Source organism: Canis lupus, chromosome 34 (assembly GCF_011100685.1).
Source record: "Canis lupus familiaris isolate Mischka breed German Shepherd chromosome 34, alternate assembly UU_Cfam_GSD_1.0, whole genome shotgun sequence".
NCBI classification, from domain to species: domain Eukaryota; kingdom Metazoa; phylum Chordata; class Mammalia; order Carnivora; family Canidae; genus Canis; species Canis lupus.
In genome coordinates, this window is record NC_049255.1 from 34,761,060 (window position 1) to 34,775,997 (window position 14,938).

The following is a 14,938-nucleotide window of genomic DNA, read 5'->3' on the forward strand; positions in this document are numbered from 1 at the left end:
AATACACACAGGGAGGGTACTCAATCAGTAGGAAACACAAATCATGCCCTGACATTCTCATTGGAGACGTCAGACATTCCTAATCCATTACAGTTGGAAAATGAAGAACAACACGGGACAACAAAATAACATTCATGCAAAATAATAGTTCATTAAGGGTGTATCTTATGGTAGAAGCTGTAAGGGCAATAAAATGATAAGAGAAATTACTGAGGTACCCAGGGAAGACTTTTGTAGTCTGTGGAATTGGAGCTGAACCTTGAAGGAAGGGTTAAACTCAGGTGAGAAACGGAGAGGAAGCAGGGCCCAGTGTCAAGAAGGGTGGAGGGGCCAGATTTAGACGGACTTTGAATAGCAATTAGTGGAGACTTCTTTAAAAGCTTTCCAGGAAAGGCCAAAGTTAAACGCTATTTTAGAAACCCAAGCAGAATGTCGGGGGGTGGGGGGTGGGGGGTGGAAGGAATGTGGATATTTGAGGGCAGAAGTGGTCTAAGCAGTGTTCTGCTGGGCCAGCTTGCAACAACTCACAAGAGCTGATTATAAAACTTTTAGGGCTTTTTGCAAGGTTGTTAAACTTAGCCATTATTAAAAATCGAATTATATAGACTCCCCATTGAATCCAGTGTCTTAAAATAATACACACTCAAAACTTACCACTTCCTAATTGTTTTACCATATTTTACTACTTTCTATGTGCTTGAGATTATTTATATCTACTTACCAGATGAAGGAAACAACACATAACAAGGCGCTGCTGTGCATCTCTTCAGGAACGTTGGGACGGCGGTGGCTTGAGACCTGCTGTGGTGAGAGTATGGATGCCACAGAAATCAGAGAAGGCTATGGATCAGAGCTTGATATATCGCTTTGTTGATCAGAGACTTAAGAAAGTGATGGAGAAAATGTTAATGATCCAGACAGAAACAGTCTCATGTTGTCTCTGAGAAGCCATTGCTTAGAGAATAGCACAAAAAATAGAGGAATTATTATTTCAACATATATAAATTTTTCAGCTTTATTGATGTATAATTGACAAAATTATAATATATTTAAATTACAATGTGATCATTTGATATACAGACATGTTGTGCAAGTTTTCTCTCCATCAAGTTAATTAACCTGTTCATCGACTCTCATATTGCCATTTTTTGGGGGGTGGTGAGAACATTTAAGTTCTATGCTCTTAGCAAATGTGGACTATACAATACAGTGTTATTATAGTTATCATGTTTTACATTAGATACTCAGATTCTTATTTATTTTAACTAAAAGCGGGATCCCTGGGTGGCGCAGCGGTTTGGCGCCTGCCTTTGGCCCAGGGCGCGATCCTGGAGACCCGGGATCGAATCCCACATCGGGCTCCCTGCATGGAGCCTGCTTCTCCCTCTGCCTATGTCTCTGCCTCTCTCTCTCTCTCTGTGCGACTATCATGAATAAATAAATAAAATCTTAAAAAAAAATAAAAAAATAAAAAAAAATAAAAAAAAATATTTTAACTAAAAGCTTGTACCCTTTTATCAAATGTTCCCTCTTTTTTTCACCTCCCAGCCCCCGGCAACCACTTTTCTACTTTCTGTTTCTATGAATTTGATCTTTTTATCTTTTTTAGTTCTACATCTGAGTGATACCAAGCAATAATGGGAGAAAGTCATGTATCCAGAATATATAAATAACTCCAACAACTAGGTAACAACAACAAACAAACACAAATAACTCAATTCAAAAATGGTCAAGGGACTTGAACAGACACTTCTCCAAAGAGGACAAACAGATGGCCAACAAGCACGTGAAAATACGTTCAACATCACTAATCACAAGGGAAATGTAAATCAAAACTATGATCAGATACCACTTCACACTCAGTAGGATCACTATTGTAAGACACACACACCTCTCCACACACAAGACAAAAATAACAGGTGTTGGCAAAGATGTAGAGAAATTGGAATCCTTGTATATTGCTGGCAGGAACCTAAAATAGTGTAGCTGCTGTGGAAAACTATAGAGTAGTTCCTCAAAAAGCTAAAAATAGAATTACCATATGATCCAGAAAGTTCACTTCTGGGTATATACTCAAAAGAATTGAAAACAGGGTCTTAAAGAGATATTTGCACACTCATTTTCATAGCGGCATTATTCATATAGCCAAGGGGTAGAAGCGACCCAAAAATCCATCAACGGATGAATGAATTTTTAAAAAGTGGTATGTATACATTCAATGGAAATTTCTTCAACCTTAAAAAGGGAGGAAATTAAATTTGAGGACATTGTGCTAAGTAAAATAAGCCAGTCGCAAAAGAACAAATACTGTATTGATTCCACTTGCACTCGTTACCCAGAATAGTTAAAATCATAGAAACAGAAAGTAGAATGGTGGTTGCCAGGAGTTGGGAGGGGGGAGAAGGAGGGAGACGGGGAGTTTTTTTTTTTAATGGGTACAGAGTTTCAGTTTTGCAAGATGAAAAGAGCTCTGAGGATTGGTCGCACAACAATGTCAATGAACTTGCTGCTAAACCGTATGCTTAAAAATGGTTAAGATGCTAAACTTTACATTAAGTGTATTTTACCACAATTTTAGAAAAAGATATTTCATGCCATGTGGCACTCATAAGAGTGATTCATTATTTAGATACCAAATATAAACATCCGAGATTGCTTGCAACAGGATGTTGTTCATTCCAGGAGTGAGGGCCCTAAGCTGGAGGAGCGGGGGAATCTGGGGCCACTTCTGATTTCCTGTATGATGCACTGCATGTGAATGCAGCTATTGCATTATCATACCTTTTGAGGATTTGATCAAATGCTATTACTGCTTTCAAAAAAAAGAAAAAACAAAATGTTTTAGCTACGAATGGGGTAATACCTATAAAGTGACAGTGGTGCCTTACCAAAAAGAAGACTTTAAGAAAAAATTATGGGCACCTGTAGCTCAACCGGTTAAGCATCTGAATGTTGACTGCAGCTCAGGTCATGACCTCAGGGTCGAGAGGTCAAGCCCTGAGTCAATCCCCTGTGCTCAGCTCAGTCTGCATGAGATTCTCTCTCCCTCAACCCTTCCCCCTATTCCCCTCATGTTCTCTCTCTCTCTAAAACAAATAAATAAAATATTTTAAAAAAATAAAAATAAAAAAATCATTGGTATTATTATGCTACTTCTATAAACATTTTTACATTTTTAAAAGATGTATTTATTTATTTATTTTTTATTTTTTTATTTATTCATGAGAGACACAGAGATGCAGAGACACAGGCAGAGGGAGAAGCAGGCTCCCTGTTGGGATGGGGGTGGGGGGTAGGGACGGGGGCCAATGTAGGACTCGATCCCAGGACCCCAGGATCACAACCTGAGCCAAAGGCAGACACTCAAGCACTGAGCCACCCAGGTGCCCCAACACTTTTATGTTGTTAAAAAGAAATCTGTCCATTTAACTAGTCAGGGCTAAATATCTATTAATGAGAGGCCGTTTGTCACAGCAAGTAATATTTAGTTTCCAGAAACCAATCTTTAAAAGCCTGCTTTGTACAACTGTTGAAGTCTATCATTACAAGGATTTATTCTTGGCACTGAATCCTGGAGCTTTGGCTAATAGCAGTCAACTGAGGTAATTCTAGCTTAATTTTGCAAGTGTTCTAATGGCAGTAAAAATATGTTACTCATGAATCATAATGACTCTCAGGGAAAGAGCTCAGTGTTTTATAGAGCGGTAAGAGCATGGCAACTGTAGTTCCCATTTTCCATGATCATCCTCTGTAGGGAAAATTTTTATTATTTAGAGAAATGCAAATTTTTTTTGGAATCAAGCTCCATAATAACTAATATCCACATAACAAAAATGTGTTCAATTGCAGAAGTTTTGTGACTTGGCCAAGTTGTCTAGATCCAAATTTCCTGGAAGAGTTTCTAATCCTGTAGTCTTGGTACCAGAGAAAATATCACCATCAAAACCCAGTTTACAAGGGTGGTTGTTTTAATGACCCTTCCAAAATACTTTTCCTGTTTGAAGATAAAATGCCATTTCTTTCTGTTTATGGGTCTACTCTCTTTTCTATACCTTGCTGATTCTATTTTGTACTTAGTTCTTATGCAACATCTCTAGTGAAGAGGGAGGAGCAGAGGAATCATGTAGCAGAAAAAAGGTCCTTTGTAAAAAGGAAGGGAGGGGCATATATATGCTAGAAGCAAGGACCATGTCTTTGGCAGACAGCTTTCATGGTGCTTGGCCTTTTATGGCCATTAAAAAGTATTATTTAAGGGATGGCTGGGTGGCTCTGTTGGTTAAGCTTTGGACTCTTGATTTTGGCTGAGGTCATGATCTCAGGGTTGTGAGACCGAGCCCCACCTGGACTCTGTGTTGGATATGGAGCCTACTTAAGATTCTCTCTCTCCCTCTCCCTCTGCACTCCTCTAAAAGCAAAAGGCATTATTTAAGATCAATGATGTTTTAAAAGCAAACTGCCATGCAGAAAATAATTTTTAAATATTATTTTTATTGCCAGGGTTCATGGCTTTCTAAATCTTAGTAATTATTTTTGAGTGGGGATGTCCAAGAAAATGAGAGTTTTAAAAATTGACAAAATGAAGGAAAATGGCAAGTAAAACTAGCACCTAAAGAAATGAAAACCTCTGTTGATTATCTTTTTGTCTTACCATTTCCAAATTATTGTCCACTTGTAAAATAGACATGAGCAAGAAATAAACCAAAGTTCAGTGGAATTGCCATTATAGCAGTAACGTATTTCATAGTCCTGAATATATGCAAATTGATGTAAAGTATGTTTGCTATTTCCAGCTCAGTTATTTACATAAGCAAATACTTTCATTCATACAAGGCTTATACTAAATACCGTCTTCGGTTAATGGCTAAGCAATTAAATTGTGAAGCATTAAAAATTGGCATATAACAATTTCAGAAGAAATTGATGCTACCATATTTTTTATAGATGAATCACAATCTCGTTAAGCCACAGATCCCAATTTTCCACAATTTCCTTAGATCAAGAAATGATCACCATCTACATTTTGGGCAAGGAGAAGGAAGCACAGAGGAAGAAGGAATATTTCCCATTCTTTCTTTAGAAGTCCTTTGTTTACATGGGTCTCTAGAACAAATTCTATTACATTCCATTTCTATACTTACATGCTTATCTTCCAGGAAAAGAGCTCTCAACACTATAGGAGAAAATAATTTCAAGTGCCTGGTGGATCAGAAGCATTTCAGTATCAAAACAAATGAGACTCCAAAGCAGTCTTTATATTTCAGTGTATCCTTTCCACGTTTAGAGAAGTTACTGATGGTAAGTCGGTAAGAACTTGAGTAATAAACCAGGTTGGAAAGTGAAGTTTATTTTTTAAAAAATAGATGGAGAAAATACAAAGATGTGATGATATAAAGGCAGCAACCATTTCTTTAGATGGCAGAGCCATGAGGCTTAGGGCCACTGCGAGGTTGAGGGTGAGAACCTGCATCATCAGACCCATGGGTGAGGGGGGGGCGGTCAGAGGGAGAGGGGGAGGGAGGCACTGGTTTTGAGTCCCTAACTTCCCTTGTTTCACCTGCTTAGTTGAGACATTTGTCCTTAAAACTAGAATTTAAGGTGAGAGGACCAATAGCCCAATTCCAGATCACCCCCTTCGGTGAGCATATCAACAGTGAAGGCTGGGATCCCTACTCATGGTTGCACATCAGGGAACACATCAGGGAGGTCCCAGCAAGTAAAGAAGAAGGTGGCCTCTGCTTTGATTCCAGGGGCCCGAGTTAACTTTCCCGAGTGAGCCTGAGTGGTGCGGAAGGAGGGACTTAGAAGTACCTGCAACCTCTCAGATGATATAAAAGTAGCAGAGGCTTAGGGCACCTGGGGGGCTTGACTAAGCCCCTGCCCGGCTAAGCATCTGCCTTCAGCTCGGGTCATGATCCCAAGGTCCTGGGATTGAGGCCCACATCAGGCTCTCTGCTAGGCAGGAAGCCTGCTTCTCCCTCTCCCTCTGCCTGCTTGTCCTTGCTCTCTTGCTCTGTCAAATAAATAAAATCTTTAAAAAAAAAAATTAGCAGAGGCTCTGTCTGGGAAGCTTGCTAGAGTGGGTCACCAGACCCAGGCCAAACCTCAGAGGCTCTGCTGTGTCATATGCTGAGTCGGCAGGCAGGGCCCCCTGGAGAGCAGACCAGGCCATGGTGTCCACATGGGAAGCCAGCAGAGCCTCCAGCTTGGAGCCAGGGACAGCACATGGTCCCTCAACCAGCCCCTTCCCCCACTGGGACACTGTATGTTGCCCATGCCCGACTCCTGCAGCATCTCGTGGAAGAAGGGGAGATGGAGAAAAGACCCGAGGGAGACCATTTGATCTTGGAAGAGGTGAAATTACCCGAGAGACATGTCCCTTTGCATGGGTGGGTAGGGTTGAACTTACCCGATTGGACTACGCATAGTTTCTCGCCTCTCGCCCAGAGAGTAGGACTTTGGAAGGAGACTAGACCAACTGCAAGAAAATAAAGCGGCTTTTCTTCATACTGAGTGTAGGGTGCAAACTTCCAGCACTCCTGAAAGCTTAACAAATAGCGTGCAGGCCCGTGGCTGGTCTCACCCTCACCCACTCCTGTGCACCTATGGAGCTCCATCTGTCTACTCCCCCAATAGCCAGGGCCAGCCATCCTCCCTTCCCCTCTCCTTTGCAGCCTCTTGCTCCTGCTGCTTCTCAGCACTGTGACCTTTTCTCTCTCCTTCAGAGGCAGTTACCTCCACTACAGACCAGTCCGACTGGATTTTAGTCCGGGCACCAGAGCAGGGACCCACAGCCCTCCACCTGTAAGGAGCCTTGTCTTTAGATGCCTTGACTCTAGGGTGGGGGTGCCTTGGGGGAAATCCTGGAGCAACGGGCTAGAGGAACACTTGGGGGCTCGGGGCACACACTGTTTTCTAACCAGAGCAGGAGACTTCAGTCTTTTAACAATCGGCACATTCAGACCCATGTGTGTTGACTGCAGACCAGAAGCTTCTACCTCCTGTCTCCCACTTCCAATCAGAGCCTCCCACTCTCCCGAGGCCGGCGGCTGTTTCTCCTCCTCCCCCCACCCCTTCCACCTGTCAGAGCTCCTCACCTTCCTTCCTACCTTCCATAGCAGGAGCCGGTGGTGAGAAGTAAAAGGAGTAACAGCTGCTAATGGGGTGTAGGCACGCAACCAGGGCCAGGCCGGGAGAAACCGTGTCGCTCATGAACCCGACCAGAACTCTGATCACATTTCCAGAGAGCAGAACTATAAACAGTAGCTCTGCCCTGGAATGAGCACTGCTGCTACGCTGTGCGATGGGTGTTTACGGGCTGGCAGCAACTGGATTCTCCTTTACGATGTTGCTTGCACGAAAGCAGTACGTTTGTAAGTTCTTCTTTAATAGACAAGGCTCTCACACACAGGCTCTTGTAAGTTGAGGCCTATTGGGGTGATGAAAATCTGTCGGTTATTATCAGCAGAGACTTCGATATACATATACCATACGAGGAGAGAGACAGTTTGGTAAAGAAATCAAGGCAAAAAGAAAATCACATTAGGAAAAAGAAGATGAAGCCAGGGATACTTTCTAGTTTTAAAATGCATGCCCAGGGCAGCCCCGGTGGCTTAGCGGTTTAGTGCCGCCTTCAGCCCAGGGCCTGATTCTGGAGACCTGGGATGGAGGCCCACGTCAGGCTCCCTGCATGGAGCCTGCTTCTTCCTCTGCCTCTCTCTCTCTCAACTTCTCTCTCTCTCTCTCTGTGTGTGTCTCGAATAAATAAAATCTTTAAAATAAATAAATAAATAAATAAATAAATAAATAAATAAATAAATAATAAATAAAATGCAGGCCACAAATTTGGCCCTGAGCTTCCTAGTAGCCAATGCAAAGAAAGAAATTCACTAGATTCCTGATTCTTGAGATTTTGTTTTGGCTGGATTTCTCAGCCAAAAGCTCAATTAGGGGTGCCTGGGTAGCTCAGTGGTTGAGCATCTGCCTGTGGCTCAGGGCATGATCCCGAGGTCCTAGGATCGAGTCCTGCATCGGGTTCCCCACCGGAAGCCTGCTTCTCCCTCTGCCTAGGTCTCTGCCTCTCTCAGGGTCTCTCATGAATAAATAAATAACATCTTTTTAAATAGAAAAGAAAAGCCCAATTATTCCTAACACTGAGAAAACTTTCTCCCATGGCTCTTCAGCAGAGGACTCCGTATAAGGGAGTTACCTAACATAATAATTAGCACTTAGTGGGAGCTATCCAAATGCTTTGTCTACATTGCTGCCTTCATGTCTCAGAGAAACTCTTGTACAAGAGTCTGCTGAGAGGAGACTGAGGCTCAGAGGAGTTCAACGACTTGGGCAGGTCGTAGAGCTCACCAGTGGTGGGCCTGAGACGTGACCAGGTCTGTTAGTCATGTAAATCCCTGCTGTTGACTGCAGTTTCAGGAGAAAGAACCCCAGAGTGAAGTCAGTACATCCCATATGGTGTTTTTTTAGTGACCTCAATAGCCAATGATAAAAATGTGTGTCAACAGGGGCGCCTGGGTGGCTCAGTCGGTTAAGAGTCTGACTTTGGCTCAGGTCATGCATGATCTTGGGATCTTGGGATGGAGTCCCAAGTCTGGTTCCCTTCTCAGTGGGGAGCCTGCTTCTTCCTCCCCCTCTGCTCCTCTCCCCCAACCCCAGTGCTTGTGTGTGTTCTCACTCTCAAATAAATAAATCTTACAGAAAAAAAAAATGTGTGTCAACAAAGAAGCAAGTTATCTTCAAACAGGAAGCCTAAAGCACTACTTGTAACATAATTCTAAGTTTTGTATTGGATTCTTATTTTGTACTTTCCACTAGCAAATTTTTAGGAATAAAAATTGTTGATGTCCTCTTTCAGGGCTCTAAGTGTTTCACTCATAAATAAAGCAGACCACAATTTCAGAATTCCGTATTTTCTCTTTTATAGAGATCACAGCTCTCACACAGACTGTGAAGAGCTTTCTCTCTATCAGAAAGTACAGTTGTGCTTTCTACAAGCTCCTTCCTCAAATAGACTATCTTTTGTTTCATTTTGCAGCTCTGTTGAAAACAACTTAGTTTTTTTTCCCTACTTGCGAAGGAACTTCCCCACTCAAAACCTGTAGGAAATATGAAATAGGTCCTATTCCCATCAAAGAAAATTTACTACTTATTCTCCCAGTTATTTTCCTTTTGTGTCTACTTGAAGAGCAGCATTAAGTGAAGGCCCACAAAGCATCTTAGAGGCTAAGGATGGATTAAACTAAAGGCTAAACTCTGAGACAGGTTTATGTACACTGCAGTGCACTTTCCTGGGGCTTAGCTTCTTTTCGCCTATCTGGAGAGGATATCGGAGGGCAACGTTTCTGTCATGAAATAGGACTAATCAACTTAGTTGAGTTCGTATTTAAGGCAAGGTGAATTAGTTAAGACGGTTTCTGAAACTGTTGTCAGATGTGCTTGTAAATCTGCAGCCAGAGCAGCTTCTGCAATTGAAAGGGCATTTGGATGGTTCTTCCGTGAGCAATGTCAAAACCATGAAAACTTCACAGAGGCTGTAAGTATATACATCTACACTTTGATTAGTCCGAACACAGGCTAGTTGCTTTTAGTAAAATGTTTGCATATATAAAATAAAAGGACTCCTTTATCTTAAAAGGAAATGCAAATACATGGATCTAATATCCAATGGAGAAGCAAGGAAATAAGCTTGTATAAATACCATCAACAGCATTCCTGCCAAAATCACTGGGTACATTATAAAAATAAAACACATTAGACTTCGGGAAAAATAAATTTTTATAAAGAAATGCTTGGGTTTATCTATAAATTTTGCTGGCTCCATTATTGCTAACAATGTGTTAGCCAATAAATTCTTATTTGGCTGAAGTTATTAAAGAGTTATTGATGATATACTGCTCATGCCAAATAAATAAATACTGTCATGCCTTAGGGTTTTTTTAAGTGAAAGTAAAAGGAAATTTATTTAAAATAAAGTCAGCTCAAAGTTGTATATAAATTTAATTAAGTCTTTTCTCATCTTCAAATAGACTAAGTACCTGCCTCTGTGTTGCTGCTATACATTTACTATGCATTATTATTTTAATGGCCTTTCATTACTGCAGACAACTACGTTCCAAAAATTGTCATGATGTATAGGCTATGAAGTGTCAGAGTAGAAACTTTTAGAAAAAAAAAATTGAGGAACAGTCAAAGATAATAGTGAAAAAACACTACGTTAACATTTCTTAACTCATTCTTTACAACGATCTAACTAAAACATCTAAAATTCAGTTCAGTTAGAGGAGTACTGCTAGATTTCACTTGGGTTCACATACAAATTGATGCGATGGGGTTTGCCTCCCAATCTTTTGGAGAAAGTGAACATAATTTATTCAAACTATAGTAGCACATAAGTTATATTGAAGTGGTGAAGATATTGCATCATTTCTACTTGTTTAATGATGACAAAGGTTTGGTCTTTTTCATTGTAACACTTGCAAATATACCTAGAACTTTACATTTCAAGGAGGCATGGATGGCTGTAATGACAATGAGCTTCCAGAGAGAAAAGAAATGAGAGGCGAGGGAAGCACACACATCATCTGTCTTTGTTGACACTTTGCAGAACATTCATTGTGATGCGGTGCATTTAGCAAAGTGCTAGAGTATATCCTTTAGTAAAAATGAAATATATTTTAGAGCCATTGTCAAGTGCCTTGGTATTAACTGCCTTTGTTGGCAGTACTGCTTACCACTACAGTGATAACTCATTTCATTTATACTGCACTAGTACAACAGAGCAAGGACTTGTTATTTAAAGCAAAAATACGTGGCTGCCTTCTAGAGTGATATGTTCATGCCACAATTCAAACCAGTAGAAAAGAAGCCTCTAAGTTTCTGTCCTACCCTTGGCAAAGATGGGGAGGGGAGGAAATACGCAGAGGCCCAGAGTGAAAGGCCCATTGAGGAGAGACTGGAGCAGAGTTGGGAAAAGGGTCTAGAGGTCCTCTGCTACATGAAGTTTTTGGGTTGTTGGGGGACCAGCTGAGAGAAGGCCAAGAAAAAGAATGAGGAGCCTGGGCTTGAAATGTCAAAATTCCTCAAAGAAATGTTTCACAATAAAAAAATTTAAAAAATAAAAAAAGAGATAAATGTTTCACAATGGAGAAATTTAATGTTCAATTTTAAATTGGTTCTGACGCAACGCTCCCCAAGCCCTCCCACCTCTGACTTGCCAACATCTCAGTAGAATGGGCTACACACACATTGCCTTGCGTGGGTGGTTTTATGTGGATACTGAAGGAAAGGGATGGCCTTTGGAGTCAGTATAGAGCAGTGAGGAGGGAACAGCTATACGAGGTGGGCCATAATGTACGTTTGGGGGTAAAGATACTTGAAATGTAGCTATTCCTTCCACTTGAAATAAGGGGTTGATAATTTTAGAATTCCCTTGTAATCTCAGGAAACTATGTGTATCTACAATTAGGAACAGTCAAATATTTTACCTGTTTCTTCATCTAGTCTTACATTAAGCTTTACTTCAATTGACAAATGTATTTTAAATATCAGTATAATTGTTTACATTTTACACAATATTTTATGTAATTTTTTAAAAACTTTTTTCTTACTAGATATGAAAAACACACTTTTCACACTTCTAACTATAACTGTTAGAAATTAGCATGATTGCTCTTCTCACAGCAAATTTTTCTGCCGGGGTACTGATAATGAGATACTTCAGGGCAGCTCATTGGCCTTCCTATTTTTTAAAAGAAATTTCCCATTTATTATTTTTAAAAACTGAAAATATACTTAACAAAGTGTGCATTACGCTTTAGCATTAAGATGCTTTTCAGAACCCACATTAATGTAGGACACCTAGAATAGTGAATGTGTGAACCTACTAAGGATTGTTTTATACCTTAAACAAAAGACCTCTGCAAATATCTCCAGCTAGTTTTAATTTAAGAAGTAATATTTATTTTTTTCAGAATTGTAGAAACATTTAATTCTTTTTTTTAAATTTTTTATTTATTTATGATAGTCACAGAGAGAGAGAGAGAGAGGCAGAGACACAGGCAGAGGGAGAAGCAGGCTCCATGCACCGGGAGCCCGACGTGGGATTCGATCCCCGGTCTCCAGGATCGCGCCCTGGGCCAAAGGCAGGCGCCAAACCGCTGCGCCACCCAGGGATCCAGAAACATTTAATTCTAACTGCCCTACCCTTCGAATGTAAAAACTTACCAAATACAGAAGTTATTTAAAAATGAATTTATTTCAATGAGTATAAACCCAGAATCCACGCATCCTGCACACAACAAATATTCTATATGTAATTGCTCAAATCCTGGCTGAGCCAAACTCAGATTGCATCAACTTCAATAATGGCCATGGTGTAGCCAACGAGACACTAAAATAGAATCCAACTGACACCTGTCTACTATGCACGAGGCAAGCATTCGGTAAATATCTGCTGATTTGGCAAGAGCTTTAGTTCATGAAGTTCATGTCTTTCTTTGACTGCCCTAATCAGTTGAGACAGAATTAGCACTAGCTCAATCGTCTGTGTGCTGCCTGGAGGGGTTTGTTGAGGGTAAGAGTCTGAAGACAGAGATTAAGGAGTCCTCATCCTCCTAAAGTGCTGGGCATCCAGGATTAGAGCTCTGGGTCAGGGAAATCCTTCCTGAATGCAAACCTAAGCACCAGTGCACTCCCACACTTGGGTTTACCAGACACACTGCATTTAGAATGGATATCCCAGTCTGCATTTTGACTCAAGAGCGTTTCATCTGCCATTCCAAAGTGACCTTGGCTCATAATTTGCCTAGATGTTTCCAAAATAGAAGAGGATACCCTGAAATTGTGAAAGCTGATATCTAAAGACTTATGCACTTTTTAAAAAATGTCATCTTGGGGAAGAAAAAAAAAAGACTTATGGATTGATCCTATGACTCCCCAAATTGTACATTTGTAGAAACCTAGATCTGGAGCTCAAGAGTCTACCTTGCTGATGAAGGGAAAGATCTGTTCAACCCCAGAATATTTCCTTGGAAGTCTCCTGATAATATTTGCTTCGAAATATAGGTTGATTTAGGGCAGTGAAACTATTCTGTATGACACTATAGTGGTAGTGCATGTCATTTTACATTTGTCAAAATCCATAGAATGTATGACACTAAGAGTGAGCAGTGAGGTAAGGTAAACCGTGCACTTTGGGTGGTAGTGATGTGTCAGTGTGGGTTCTTGGGTTGGACTGCATTCACAAATATACTGCTCTGGTGCAGGATGTTGATAGTGAGGAAGGCTATGCATGTGGGGTGGAGAGAGGTATATGGGAACTCCCTGAACTGTCTACTCAATTTTGCTGTGAACCTAAAACCACTCTAAAAATAAAGTGTGTGTGTGTGTGTGTGTGTGTATATATATATAATTTGGGGCATTCAAAATACAACAACATAACCTAAAAAAGATATGTTGCTCTATTCAGGCTATAACAGAATGCCAATACCATAGTTGGAGTGGCTTATAAATGCAGAGATTTACTTCTTACCATTCTGGAGGCAGGGCATCCAAGGTGAAGGCACCAGCAGACTCAGTGTCCAGTGAGGACTGACTTCTTGGTTCACAAATGCCCACTTTCTTGCAATACCCTCACATGGCAGAAGGGGCTACAGAGCTCTCTGATGTCTCTTTTCTAAGGGCACTAATTCTATTCATGAAGGGTCTACCCTCATGATCTAATCACCTCGCAAAGAGCCACCCCCTAATACCATCATATTGGGGATTAGGTTTCAAGATGGGAATGGGGGGGAGGGGGGAGCAGGGCATAAAAATTCAGTCTATAGCACCAGGCAATGATATTTTTTAAAGAAAATTTGAGCACCAGTAATCATGATGGCAGTAAGTAGAAAAGCACTTGCTCACCAAGTGTGAGATGAAAAGAAACTATAGAAGCTGAGTGGAGCTGAGAACCATAACATTCAGATGTGGCAGATGTCAGTAACTCATCCTTCCCAGGGACCTTCATGGCATGAGGATACTTCTAGAGACACTGGAAATAGCTTACATTTTAGGTAAAAATCTGGAGAGTTGATTAAAAAGCAATAAAATATTATATCAGATGTGTTAACAAAGTTTTATAGATCACATTCAATCTCCTTGGCATTGCAAAAAGAAAGCCAGACCCAAGAACCAAAGAATCCAGAACAGTTATACTACCAAAGAGGGCTTTAAATTAGATTTAAATTAGATGAGACTCGTCTCTGATGCCTCATTCCTTCACCTCTGCCAACCTGATAGCCTTGAGTTCCTTGCTTCCTTCACTAAATGTGTGACTAGCAGTGAAAAAAAAAATCCTGCTTTGTTGTTGCAGACAATGGACCCTACAGAACCTCATAGAAATATGCCTATGCCTGGTGAACCTGGTACTCCAGAAGAAAGGCATTTGTGCCAGTTATCGAATGGAATGACATTAGAAGGTAACCACGTTGCCTCGACAGCACTAGACACTGTTGCTGCCCTACTCCGTATCCCCTTGGCCCCCTTCTGAGTTCACCTACAACCATGGGGGTCCTTTCTGATCTCAAGCACCTGCACCTCTTGGTTTCTCATTTTGAATGCTCCCCCACACACACACCATAGCAGTTCGTTGCAGCTACTTCAGGCATAGCCCTGATGGCTATTTACCCAACTCTTGGTCTTTCATTGGGACAATTTTTATTTTATTTTATTTTATTTTATTTTCATTGGGACAATTTTTAAAAACGATTTTGTTTATTTGATAAAGAAAGAGAGGGGGAGAGAGAGAGAGAACAAGCAGGGTGAGGGATGGAGGGAGATGCAGACTCCCCGCTGAGCAGGAACTCCAATGTGAGGCTCCATCCTGGTTCTCCAGGATCATGACTTGAGTCAAAGGCAGACACTCATCCGACTGAACCCCCCGGGCACC

General features: G+C 41.0%; 1 non-coding gene across 1 annotated transcript in view; it reads right to left on the reverse strand.

The window, feature by feature from the left end:
* Positions 1–14,938, reverse strand: part of LRRC31 — a 54,543-nt gene that overhangs the window by 17,405 nt on the left and 22,200 nt on the right. The window contains exons 3-5 of the transcript XR_005383992.1: positions 7,107–7,426; positions 6,407–6,475; positions 722–801 (exon numbers count right to left, since the gene is read on the reverse strand). This is a non-coding gene — a transcript (leucine rich repeat containing 31). The remainder of the gene's footprint in view (positions 1–721; positions 802–6,406; positions 6,476–7,106; positions 7,427–14,938) is intronic.